General features: G+C 38.8%; 1 protein-coding gene across 4 annotated transcripts in view; it reads right to left on the bottom strand.

Moving 5' to 3' along the window:
• The window catches only part of PLEKHM3 (pleckstrin homology domain containing M3), a 173,442-nt gene extending 163,953 nt beyond the window's left edge, over positions 1-9,489 (bottom strand). For 2 of the 4 annotated variants that reach the window (XM_076005875.1, XM_076005876.1), the window contains exon 1: positions 9,247-9,489. The gene's annotated coding sequence lies outside the window, so the exon portion shown is untranslated. The remainder of the gene's footprint in view (positions 1-9,246) is intronic. The other 2 variants (XM_012752117.3, XM_012752116.3) reach the window with 2 other exon arrangements.
• Positions 9,490-11,109: the final 1,620 nt, after the last annotated feature.

The following is an 11,109-nucleotide window of genomic DNA, read 5'->3' on the forward strand; positions in this document are numbered from 1 at the left end:
ATACCTGCTTTAGATATGACACTGTTTCTGGCATGAAGCTGTCAGCCTGCAATAACAGCTTCAAAAGTCCCACCACAGGCCGGGCGCTGTGGCTCACGCCTGTAATCCTAGCTCTTGGGAGGCCGAGGCGGGCGGATTGCTCAAGGTCAGGAGTTCAAAACCAGCCTGAGCAAGAGCGAGACCCCGTCTCTACTATAAATAGAAAGAAATTAATTGGCCAACTGATATATATATATAAAATTAGCCGGGCATGGTGGCGCATGCCTGTAGTCCCAGCTACCCGGGAGGCTGAGGCAGAAGGATCGCTCGAGCCCAGGAGTTTGAGGTTGCTGTGAGCTAGGCTGACGCCACGGCACTCACTCTAGCCTGGACAACAAAGTGAGACTCTGTCTCAAAAAAAAAAAAAAAAAAAAAAAAAAAAAAAAAAGTCCCACCACAGAGTGAGCTCTGTGTGAACTAACAACTGCACATATGGAAGGCAAGAAGGCAAAGGCCCTCTTCACAAGCTCCTCCAGTCTTTCTGACTCACAGAAACATTCCTGTCTAACAGAAGGCCTCTGCTGGGTGGCTGGGATGTCATGGGAAATGAATAATTGCCTCACACCCTGTTGACTTTAACTCCTTAGGTCATTGGAGCTGATTAGCAGAAGGGATAATACAACTTTAACCTTCAAAACAACAACCAGCTTATGGGTTAGAACATAGTCACAAAGTAATTCCATGGGCATTCAGAGTGAATATACAAGAAAAGTAATTAACTGATTTTTTTTCTTTCTCTGCTGCACTTGAACCTGCTAAAAAGTAAGCCTGCATCTTTGTTAAATGGCATCCCAAGAGTACCAGAACAATGATAAGATCTAAGCAAAAGGTGACTCACCTCTTGTTTGAAAGGACAGACATACTCAGTGGTGACAGGCTGCCTCCAGGACCCCTCTGTCCCTTTTGGACTTAATTTGTGACAATGGCCTTCGCTACCAATCAGCCTCTTACCAATGTAGACAGGAAACAAGCAAGGCTGGCAAAGGCAGACTAAACACTGTCTCTGACCCTCAAAGATAAGCACAAGATAAGGCAAAATAACAGAATGAGTCTTTGTTATTTAACTATGTACAACAAGAAGACTAGAAAAATCTCCGCCCATCATATAAGACTCAGGAAAAGGAAAAGTGTGAAGGATTAGAATAGTAGAAACCATATTTTCATCACTCAGAACTGGGTTTAAATTTCTTTTATTATGGACTATCACCCATTAGTATGGAATGGATTTTTACAAAACAATTCTGCTATGGTTGAACACTCTGGATTGAATTATGGAGCTCTGATTGATCCCTATTTCTTTGATTATTCTGATCTGACATTAGGATGATCGACATGTGAGAGTTGGGACTCAAATAGTTGCCCACCATCAGGAATTACTACTGCTGTACTTAAACTCTTTAAACACATCCTGCAGAGGGCCTCTTCGATGTGGATGGACACATATGAAAGGTAGAATGATACATTTAATAAAATGTTTAAAAACACAATAAAGATAGTTCTTATACTCCTCAGACCAAGATGAAAAGTTACAGCTAATATTTATTGAGCAATGACTAAAGCACTTACTACTTATGTTAAGCCCTTTACTGCGTTATGTTGTTACATGCTCACAACAACCCTATCAGACAGCTGCTATTATTAATATTTTACAGATAAGGAAATTGAGGTTTAAAGAAATGAAGTAACTTGTCTAAGGTAATATGGTCAGTGAGTGGAAACAAGACTCTAAAATGCACACAGTCCCATATGACAATTCAGAGCAAATTAATAACCCTGGGATAATATGGCTAAAATTTTATACACATGCTTTGAATTTCAGTGTCAAACACCAGCAACTTTAAGTTTATTTACTTTTAAATCTTTGTTTGTTAATCCCATGACCCAGAGAATTAATTGCTAAATACCATCTTTACACCCAGGGAAATTGTTCATACTCAATTTACAAAAAAATCACCTCCATAGTACATCTGTGTTATTGTAAGTTCTCCAAGGGGATGGTAGATGAGAGGTCCCTGAACAAACAGTAAAAAGCTGTTCTCTAACTAAATTGCTAACCTCAATTCTCTTAGTGACCTTGGACACATTACTTGGAATGTTTGCAAGAATATAACTATGACTTAGTTTAGGACAAACAAGTGCTTTTGCAAATATTTACATAGTCCTAATTGCCCAAACCTTTTACTAATGTTTCCCTGAGACATCATTTTTCATTTACCCACTAAATAGAAACACTTGTAAAAATGTTTGCTTAAAAGAACATGCAAACAAATGTTTCTGTCAAAGGAATTAAAAATATATTTTCAAAATCAATGTTACTATATATAATTCAAACATATTTTAATGATTAAGGCATGTACAAATAAATTGCTTCCTTCTTAAAATCAACTTGAGTTTTCTGAGGCAGGCAAGTATCAATGTATGTGCAGTTCAAACAAACTAATGAAATCAACCACAATCTTCAGTCTTGTTTCTTAAGTCAACTAAAAGATGATATGCCCAGGTTTAATATTACTACACTACAGTGAAAATATAGACACCATATCTAACTTTTCAGTGAACAGCAATCACTTTTGAACCACAAGATCTGGAATTAGAAGACCAGAGTCTTAACCTTCTATGCATCACTACCAGAAGTGTGATTCTGGACAAGTCACTTGAACCTAAATTTCAGTTACAGTCATCCCTCAGTACCCATGGGGGATTGGTTCCAGGACTTCCTCAGATACTAAAATCCATGGCTGCTTAAGTCCCTTATATAAAATGTTGTAGTACTTGCATATAACCCACACATATCTTCCTGTATACTTTAAATTATCTCAAGGTTACTCATAATACCTATTACAATGCCTACACATCACTTCATTCTATGGATTCAATATATTACTTGGCATGTGGCAAATTCAAGTTTTGCTTTTTAGAACTTTGTAGATTTTTTTTTCTAATATTTTTGATCCAAAGTTGATTGAATTCATGGGTGAGGAACCCACAAATGCAGAGGGTTAACTGTACTTTGTCTGCGGTGTAGAGCAAATAAGGATACCTGCCTCACCTTCAAAGGTTGTTTTGGAGCGCAAATCAAACAGCATAATGTAGTGCTTTATGAACTCCAAAGCAGGGTGCAGGATGCCCACTGGTATCTGAATGGTACCAAGGAAAGTCACCACATTCTCTTTGATCTCCATTATACAGCAACAAATTGGTGGAGAGAGTGGTGATAGCAATCAGTTTAAGAAGCTCTGAGATGATGATTTAATCTACTCAAGGGTTCCTCTTGCATTGTCAAGGCAACAAGAGTTGTCATGAATCAGCTTTTCTGGTGGTCTTGAAATGGAGGGATTCAGTGGTATAAATGTTGCATCAAAATTCAAAGAGTATCTCTTCTCAAAGAAGAAAAAAATAAATAAAACCCTCCTTTGCCTCTCAAGTTCCCCTACAGCTGGGATACATTCCTCTTCTCTCTTTTTCTTCTAAATTTCTTGATGAAATTTATTTTTTATAGTTTCTGATTCCATTTTGCATCATCCATTCATTCTCCCCCAAGAAGCAGTCTGGTTCTACCCCAGCTGAACTTCACCAACAGTGTGTGGTTTAACACTCCTTAACATTATCTGAAAGAGCTCATGGCCACTTACCCTACTGGGCTTATCTCTTGAATCTCCCTCTTCACCCCTTACCCCACCCTATGTCCCCACATAGAGAATTTATAGAAACTGGAATTTTTTGCATGCTTTCTCATCCATCCTGCTTCCTCTGCCTGGAACACTGTTTTCCAACATCATCACCCTCATCCCCTTCATCACCACTGTCCCTTCCCTAACCACTCCTCCCCATATGCACACAAACTGACTAGTTGTAATTCAGCTTTCAAGTCTTTGCTGAGTAATCACGTCTCCCCTGACCTCCCAGGTCCATTTCAAATGGCCCTCTTATATGCTCCCACAGTACCCTGATTTCCTCCATTATAACGCTTCTCACACTATTTTAAAATAGCCTGTTTACTTATCTATTTCCCCCACTAGACTATAAACTTCCCCAAGCCAATGACTGTGCCTGTCTTCTTCAAGGTTGTATCATTCCCGGCTCCAAGTATGGTGCCATAGGACAAAACAAGTGCTCAATTCTTACTTGCTGAATCAATGAATCCCTAAAGGCAGAAAAGAAGTTGTTCTGGAAAAGTTAAAGTGCTGATAAAAGTGGATCAACAACATGTGGGAGGAGATCATTTAGTTAATTTCCTGGCACATAAAAACTGCTGGTTACATTTCTGATGTTTTCTAACCTATAATACATATTTCTATATGTAACCTATATCCATATTTCCTGATCTGTGACTGAAAAACAACATTTATAATCACATATACATGCCACAAGTTGAAGTGAATATTTAACAATCTCCCAGTTAGATAAATATACACAAAAAAACTAGATAATACAGAATAAGACAGCTTTAGTTGGTACTGAATTATAAACTGGTTACACTAATCAAGATAATTGGATGAATAAATCTCTACTATACTCATAAATATGGCATATAATTGGATAATCCAATTTGAAATACATAATTCAAATTAACATTAATGTGTATGAAAAACAAAGTGTTAATGAAAACAGTATACCTGACATCTCAATGCAATGGCTTCTATATTTTGACTTTGGTTTTTGTTCATAACTCACACTGTCATTGAGATTAATTACACCTATAGCCCAAAGAAAACTATTACCTTGTCAACTAGAAGGTAAATTATGTGAGTTTTTCAATGTCTGGTATGATCCATAGTAGCCAATGAAACAGAGTAAACATAATGTATGAAATTTATTGCTAGTGGTCATTTTTTATCACACCCAGCACCAAGTCCTCTGAATTATTTGGCTTACACCAGAAGCTCCAAACTAGAATATAGTTCAGTTTCTTATGAACCAAATACCAAATCTAGTCTAAAAGAAAAAGGAAAGAGAAAAAAGCAATTCCTTGCTAGATATACTTCCACACCATTTCTTTTAAGGCAGTAGCATTCCCCAAGAAGCAAATCTGCATTTGGCTAGCAGCCAACAAGTAACAGATACTTTCTGTACTTTTCTATGAGTGTTAGGAGGATACGGTGCAGTGGAAGTAGGAAAGAGAGCCAATGGGAAAATGAAAGTAGAAGCAGTAGTAGCCCAGTGCTCCTGGAAACTGTCTAGAGATGGAGAATCCTGAAAAATCTGCCCAAACGAAGTAATGTTTTCTAAATTCTTATTAAAATCAGATCTTCTGGAATTAGTAATTAAATTAGCAACCATCTACCTGACTACTTCTTAAAAATGTAAATGAATGACTTGACTTCAAGTCTTACGCAAAGGCTATATGCAAGATTAAACTGGAACAGAACATATCAAATATCTGATAAATATTCAATAAATATTAGCTTTGGCTGTTTTTTTAATGCAGATGTTACTAGGCTAGATCCTGCTTGGTTTTCCTAGTCATGCAGGGGTTTTTTTGTTAGTTTGGTTTTTGTTTTTTGTGAGTTTTTTTTCCTGCAAATGGTTACATATTCTTCACAGTTCTTTGTTTTCTACTAGTATAAGTAACCTGGGTCTATAGCCCAAATCCCAAATCCATCCATGAGAAAACAAAATCTTTTAATGAAAATGCAATCTTACACCTTTTTCTATTACTTCTGTATAATATTGGGTGATCCTTCCACTACAAAGCTTTCACTGATTAGCCTACCAAGAAATAAGTTCCCAACTTTATTTTCATTCTTTCTAATAATATTTGGTTTCTATCTCATATTTTCTAAAAAAAAAAAATCACTTTCTGTCACATATTTATGTTATTTGTGGGTTTTTATTATTTTCATTATTTGACTGTGCAATGTATTAGAATAACTGTATTCCCTACAATGTGGAGACTTAAGAGTTTTTTAAAATAATGTTTATTGACTTTTGTGATTATAAAAAAGTACTACATGTTCCTTGTTCAACATTTTGAAAATACAGAAAAGAATAAGACAAAATAAACAGCTCCAATTCACCCTCCAATGAAAAAAAAGCACTGACCCATTTTGGCTCTTTCAGCACTTTCTCTAATTAAGAATACACTCTAGATACAGTTTTCTGTCATATTCTCCCCAACTTGTCAATAATTGGTAGCACCTTTCTACACTGTTAGAATTCTTCATAAATATCCTTTCTAATGTCTGTATAACACCATATCTTTTGGTGATACTATAATGATGATTCCTATTGTTGGGCATTTGAGTTATTGCCAATACTTGACTTTTCTAAAGAAAGATATATTGAGCATCTTTGAACATTAACTTTTAAATTTTTTCTCATAAATTAATTTGGATAGATTCCTAGTAAGTGGAATTACTGAGTCAAAGGGTAGGAGCATTATTGAGGTGTTTCATACATTGATCCAATGCACTTTTCAGAAAGGTTATAACAATTAATTGCAGGCCCCTCATAGCATTTGAGAGTGGCTGCACCACTGAACACTAACTGATTTGGAGAATTAGAATTTTTTAAAATCTATGCTAATTTTTTTGAGAGCTGAAAAAATGGTACCTGCTATTGTTTCAACTTTTATTCTTTGATTAATGGAAAGAGAATGCATTTTCATCTATCTATTAGCCATTGAATTTTCTTTTCTATGTATTGTCTGTTTCTTTTGTTCATTTTTCTGCTGGAGTCTGTATTTGTTTTCTATTGCTGCATAACAAATTTACACAAACATAGTAGCCTAAAACAATATCCATTTATCATTGCACAGTTCTGAAGGTCAGAAGCCTAGGTGAACTTGGCTGGGTTCTTGGCTAAGGCTCTTTCTCACAAGGCTGAAATCAAGGTGTTGGCCAGCCTGGACTTTTATCTAGAAACTCTGGTAAAGAATTCAGTTCCAGCCGGGCCTGGTGGCTCACGCCTGTAATCCTAGCTCTCTGGGAGGCTGAGGCGGGCGGATTGCTCAAGGTCAGGAGTTCGAAACCAGCCTGAGCAAGAGTGAGACCCCGTCTCTACTATAAATAGAAAGAAATTAATTGGCCAACTAATATATATACAAAAAATTAGCCGGGCATGGTGGCGAATGCCTGTAGTCCCAGCTACTTGGGAGGCTGAGGCAGCAGGATTGCTTGAGCCAGGAGTTTGAGGTTGCTGTGAGCTAGGCTGACGCCATGGCACTCACTCTAGCCTGGGCAACAAAGCGAGACTCTGTCTCAAAAAAAAAAAAAAAGAATTCAGTTCCAAATACTCACTGGGATAGTTTGACATAATCTAGTTCCTTGTGGCTTTACATCTGAGGTTTCCATTTCTAGGCTGGTTGTTAGCCAGCGGCAACCATCAGCAACTCTAGGCTTCCAGCACTCATCGAGGCTGCCCGAATTCATTCTCAATGGTTCTCTTCCATCTTCAAGGCAGCAACAGCATGTTGAATTCTTCTCATGCTCAAATCTCTCTGATTTCTCAGCTAGAGAAAGTTTTCTATTTTTACGGGCTCCTGTGATTAGATTAGGCCCACCCAAATAATCTCTCCATTTTAAATTCAACTGTGCTATACAACATAACATAATCAAGGTAGTGATATTTTATTGCACACACAGGTTCCAGGGATTAGGAAGAACAATCTTGGTGGAGGGACATATTTAGAATTCTGCCCGCCACAGTCTTAGGTGTTGTTTCTTATCATTTGTTTGTGCTCTTTATGATTAAATCTCACTTGCATGAATCTACTAAATAATATTGCTAATGACTGGTAAAAGCTGTATTTTCACAATGGCAAAGACAACTAACATGGATGGGGCTGCTGCGTGCTAATAAAGATTTTGGATACATAAGTTTGCTAACACTGGTACTTTTTATTTTTGATTGTGGTAAAATATACATAACATAAAATTACCATATTACCATTGTTAAGTGTACAGTTCAGTATCGTTAAGCACATTCACATTGTTGTACAGCCAATCTCCAGAACTCTTCTCATCTTGCAAAACTGAAACTCTATACCTATTAACAACTCCCCATTTCTTCCTTCCCTCCAACCCCTGGTAATTACCATTCTACTTTCAACATTGGTACATTTTTATTTTATGTATTTATTTACAAACACATATATAACAATTACTATATGTCACTGTTCTAAGCACTTTAAAAATATGAAATCACGAAAACCCTAATGAGGTCAGTACTGTTATTAATCCCATTCTACAGATTAGGAAATATGGCAAGGCTAAGTAAACTACCCAAGATTACACAACTAGGAAATGACCAAGCAGAATTCAAACTGAGATAGTCTGACTTCATAGTTTTTGCTATGAACCATTATATTGTAAAAGTACATTGTATGTACTGACCTTTTAGAGATTATATGTATAGTCCAGTTTTTTGTTAAGACATTTTCCTAAAGTTAATGAAATTAAAACTGCCTTGTATTTTAAGTACACTAATTATAATTTACACGTGGTACTTTATAATAGAATACTTTATAAATACAAATCACAATTCACTATGATTAGTGAAATTAAAATTTAAAGGAAAAAACCCAAGTGTTTCTCTAGCTCCTTCCAAGGAGGAAAATAACCTTACAAATAAGTTTACAACAGCATGGTTCAATCTCAGTTTAACCTGGTAAATTCAAATTTGTCTTGTTTTGCAAGCTATACATCTAGACCAGTCTCAATTAGTCATCCAATTGTATATATCAGTACTAATTTATTTCATTTAAGGGGTGGATCTGAAATTTCCTTATCTTGATTTTTTAAGTTTAATTATCCTTTCACCAGCCCATACTTGTCATCAGTCATGGGGTGTCACTTACTATACATTAAAAATCGGCAGAGTCAACAGAAAGAACAATCGTTCTGTTTTCTGGGAGTTCCAGCTTGATGTGAGTTAAAAGCTAGGCTGGGGTTTGGTTTCTATAACCTCCCGGCGGGGGCGGGAGTGGGTACTAAGAGCAACGCACTGAACAGGCTCACCCTTTTCAACTACTCTCTTGTCCTATTACATACCTGGTTCACAAAAATAAGCAGATAACGTAATCTCCCCTCACCCATTATCCATTGCACTGTAGTGCAGTCTCCAGCATGAAATAAAAACCAGAGTGTGGAAGAAACAGCAAAATCACCGTTATCCCCTGGGAGCTTCTCGGATATTTACAATGCTGTCATCCCTCCTCCCCGCCCCCGCCCGACCGGCCAGACTGCATAGAAGCAGGCAGATGCTCACCGGGTCACCGGCTGCTACTCTCCCTTCACCGGCGGGGCCTGCAGTGCACTCCTGGCTGGGGACCGGCTTCGGCAGCCCACCACCCGCTGCCGGATGACAGCCCGCCTAGCCGCTGACCATCAGGCCGGGCTCTGTTTACAAGCGGCTTCTCACGGTACCACCCTTAAATGCTTCCCCCTGGCAGCCCGGGCAGTCAGAGCCCGCACACAAGGTTCCAGACAGGGAGGACACGTCTTTCCTGCACGAGGGACTGAGCTGCCTGGCAGGGCCTGACCGCGCCCACCAGGCCTCCTTATCTCTGTGCTTTCTTACAGGCAGGTCTTATCTCACCCACTGTGAAAGCTATGGCGTGTGCCACGGAGTCTCCTCACCGCTCCTCCCAGCGCCACAATGGATATTTGCAATTGGAAATTTTCAGTGGGAACGTATCAGGGCCGGGCCGGGTTTTAGCAGCTTTCCGGTCTAAGAGAATTACTTAGAGAAGTTCTTTCCAAAAGTAGTGCTATTAGAACCTGGCGATTGCCTCTTATTTCAGGTTTGGGGCTGCTGTGAAAATCAGTTTTCGCTGCCCTTTCCTGTTGCATACAGCAGGTTGAAAGGGGGTGGTTTTGAGGTAAGGTCTTCAACCTCACTGTAGCTTCCTAGCAAAATACAAAAAGTGTGTGTGTCTGTGTCTGTACACCTGGGTGACGGCGGGCCCTCCTTAGTGGGGCCACCCACAGCCCTCCCCGCAGTGACTTGGGCAGCTTTGCAGGGATATGCTAATATGGTTGGAGAGACCCTCCTTGCAATTACCAGTCTTATTCTCCATCAGAGCACACTTCGTAGCCATTTTCTCCATTTATTTTTATTTTGTTGAAGAGACGGGAGTCTCGATATGTTGCAAAGGCTGAAATTGAACTCCTGGGCCCCAGAGATCCTCCTGAGTAGCTGAGACTACAGGTGCGCACCACCATGCCAGGCTCAATCTATAATTACACATTTATTTATCTGTTTTATTGGCTTTTCCATTCTCACCTATAAACTCCCTGAGGGCAGGAACTATTTCAGTTTCACTCACCGCCACATGATAGGCACCTAGCACACTGCCCGATGTACTTATGAATAAAAGAAAACAAAAAGAAATTGTGAGTGGGGTCAGAGGAAGCAGCATCACAGAATTCTAAAAATCTGATTCCCCCAAAAGATTGATAAACAAATCTTTAATCATTGAGTTAAAAAAAATATCTCCTTTGGTTGATGTTCAGAGTTTAAATAAGCTTTTTTTTTAAACCCTGCAATTTAAGGTAAATTTTTTTTCTTACCTAAACTTAACAGTGTTCTCTTTTGCTTCAGGACTTTGTACATGTGGTTCCCTCTGATGAGATTCCTCTCCCCTAGCCCATCTTCTTATTTAACCTGGCTAACTTCGCCTTGCTCTGTAAGAAACAAGTAACATCACACCTTCCCTGACAGGGAAACCTGCTCCTTTTATGCACTCCTGGAGAAACTCACGTGCCCCTTTATAAATGCGCTCATCACACTGTGCTGCCTTCATCTACACACTCATCAGTCTGCCGTTCAATTAGTGGTTCTCAAAATTCAGCATGTAACAGAATCTCCTAGGATGGTGTTTATCAAACTTCTATGGGTGAGAATCCTGTCAACACACAGATTCTGATTCTGTAGGTCTGGGACGAGGCCTCTGCAACATTAATGAACTTCCAGGGGAAGCCACATTTTGAGTTTCAAGGTTCTTGAATGCTTGTTAAAAGTGCAGATTCCTGGGTCACATACCCACAGATTTTTATTTCCAAGGTCTACCTACAATAGGGTCCCAGATTCTGCAATTTTAACAAGTGCCTCGAAGTGCTTTCCCATGTA

The sequence above is a fragment of the Microcebus murinus genome, chromosome 8 (genome assembly GCF_040939455.1).
Source record: "Microcebus murinus isolate Inina chromosome 8, M.murinus_Inina_mat1.0, whole genome shotgun sequence".
In the NCBI taxonomy this organism is placed as follows: Eukaryota; Metazoa; Chordata; class Mammalia; order Primates; family Cheirogaleidae; genus Microcebus; species Microcebus murinus.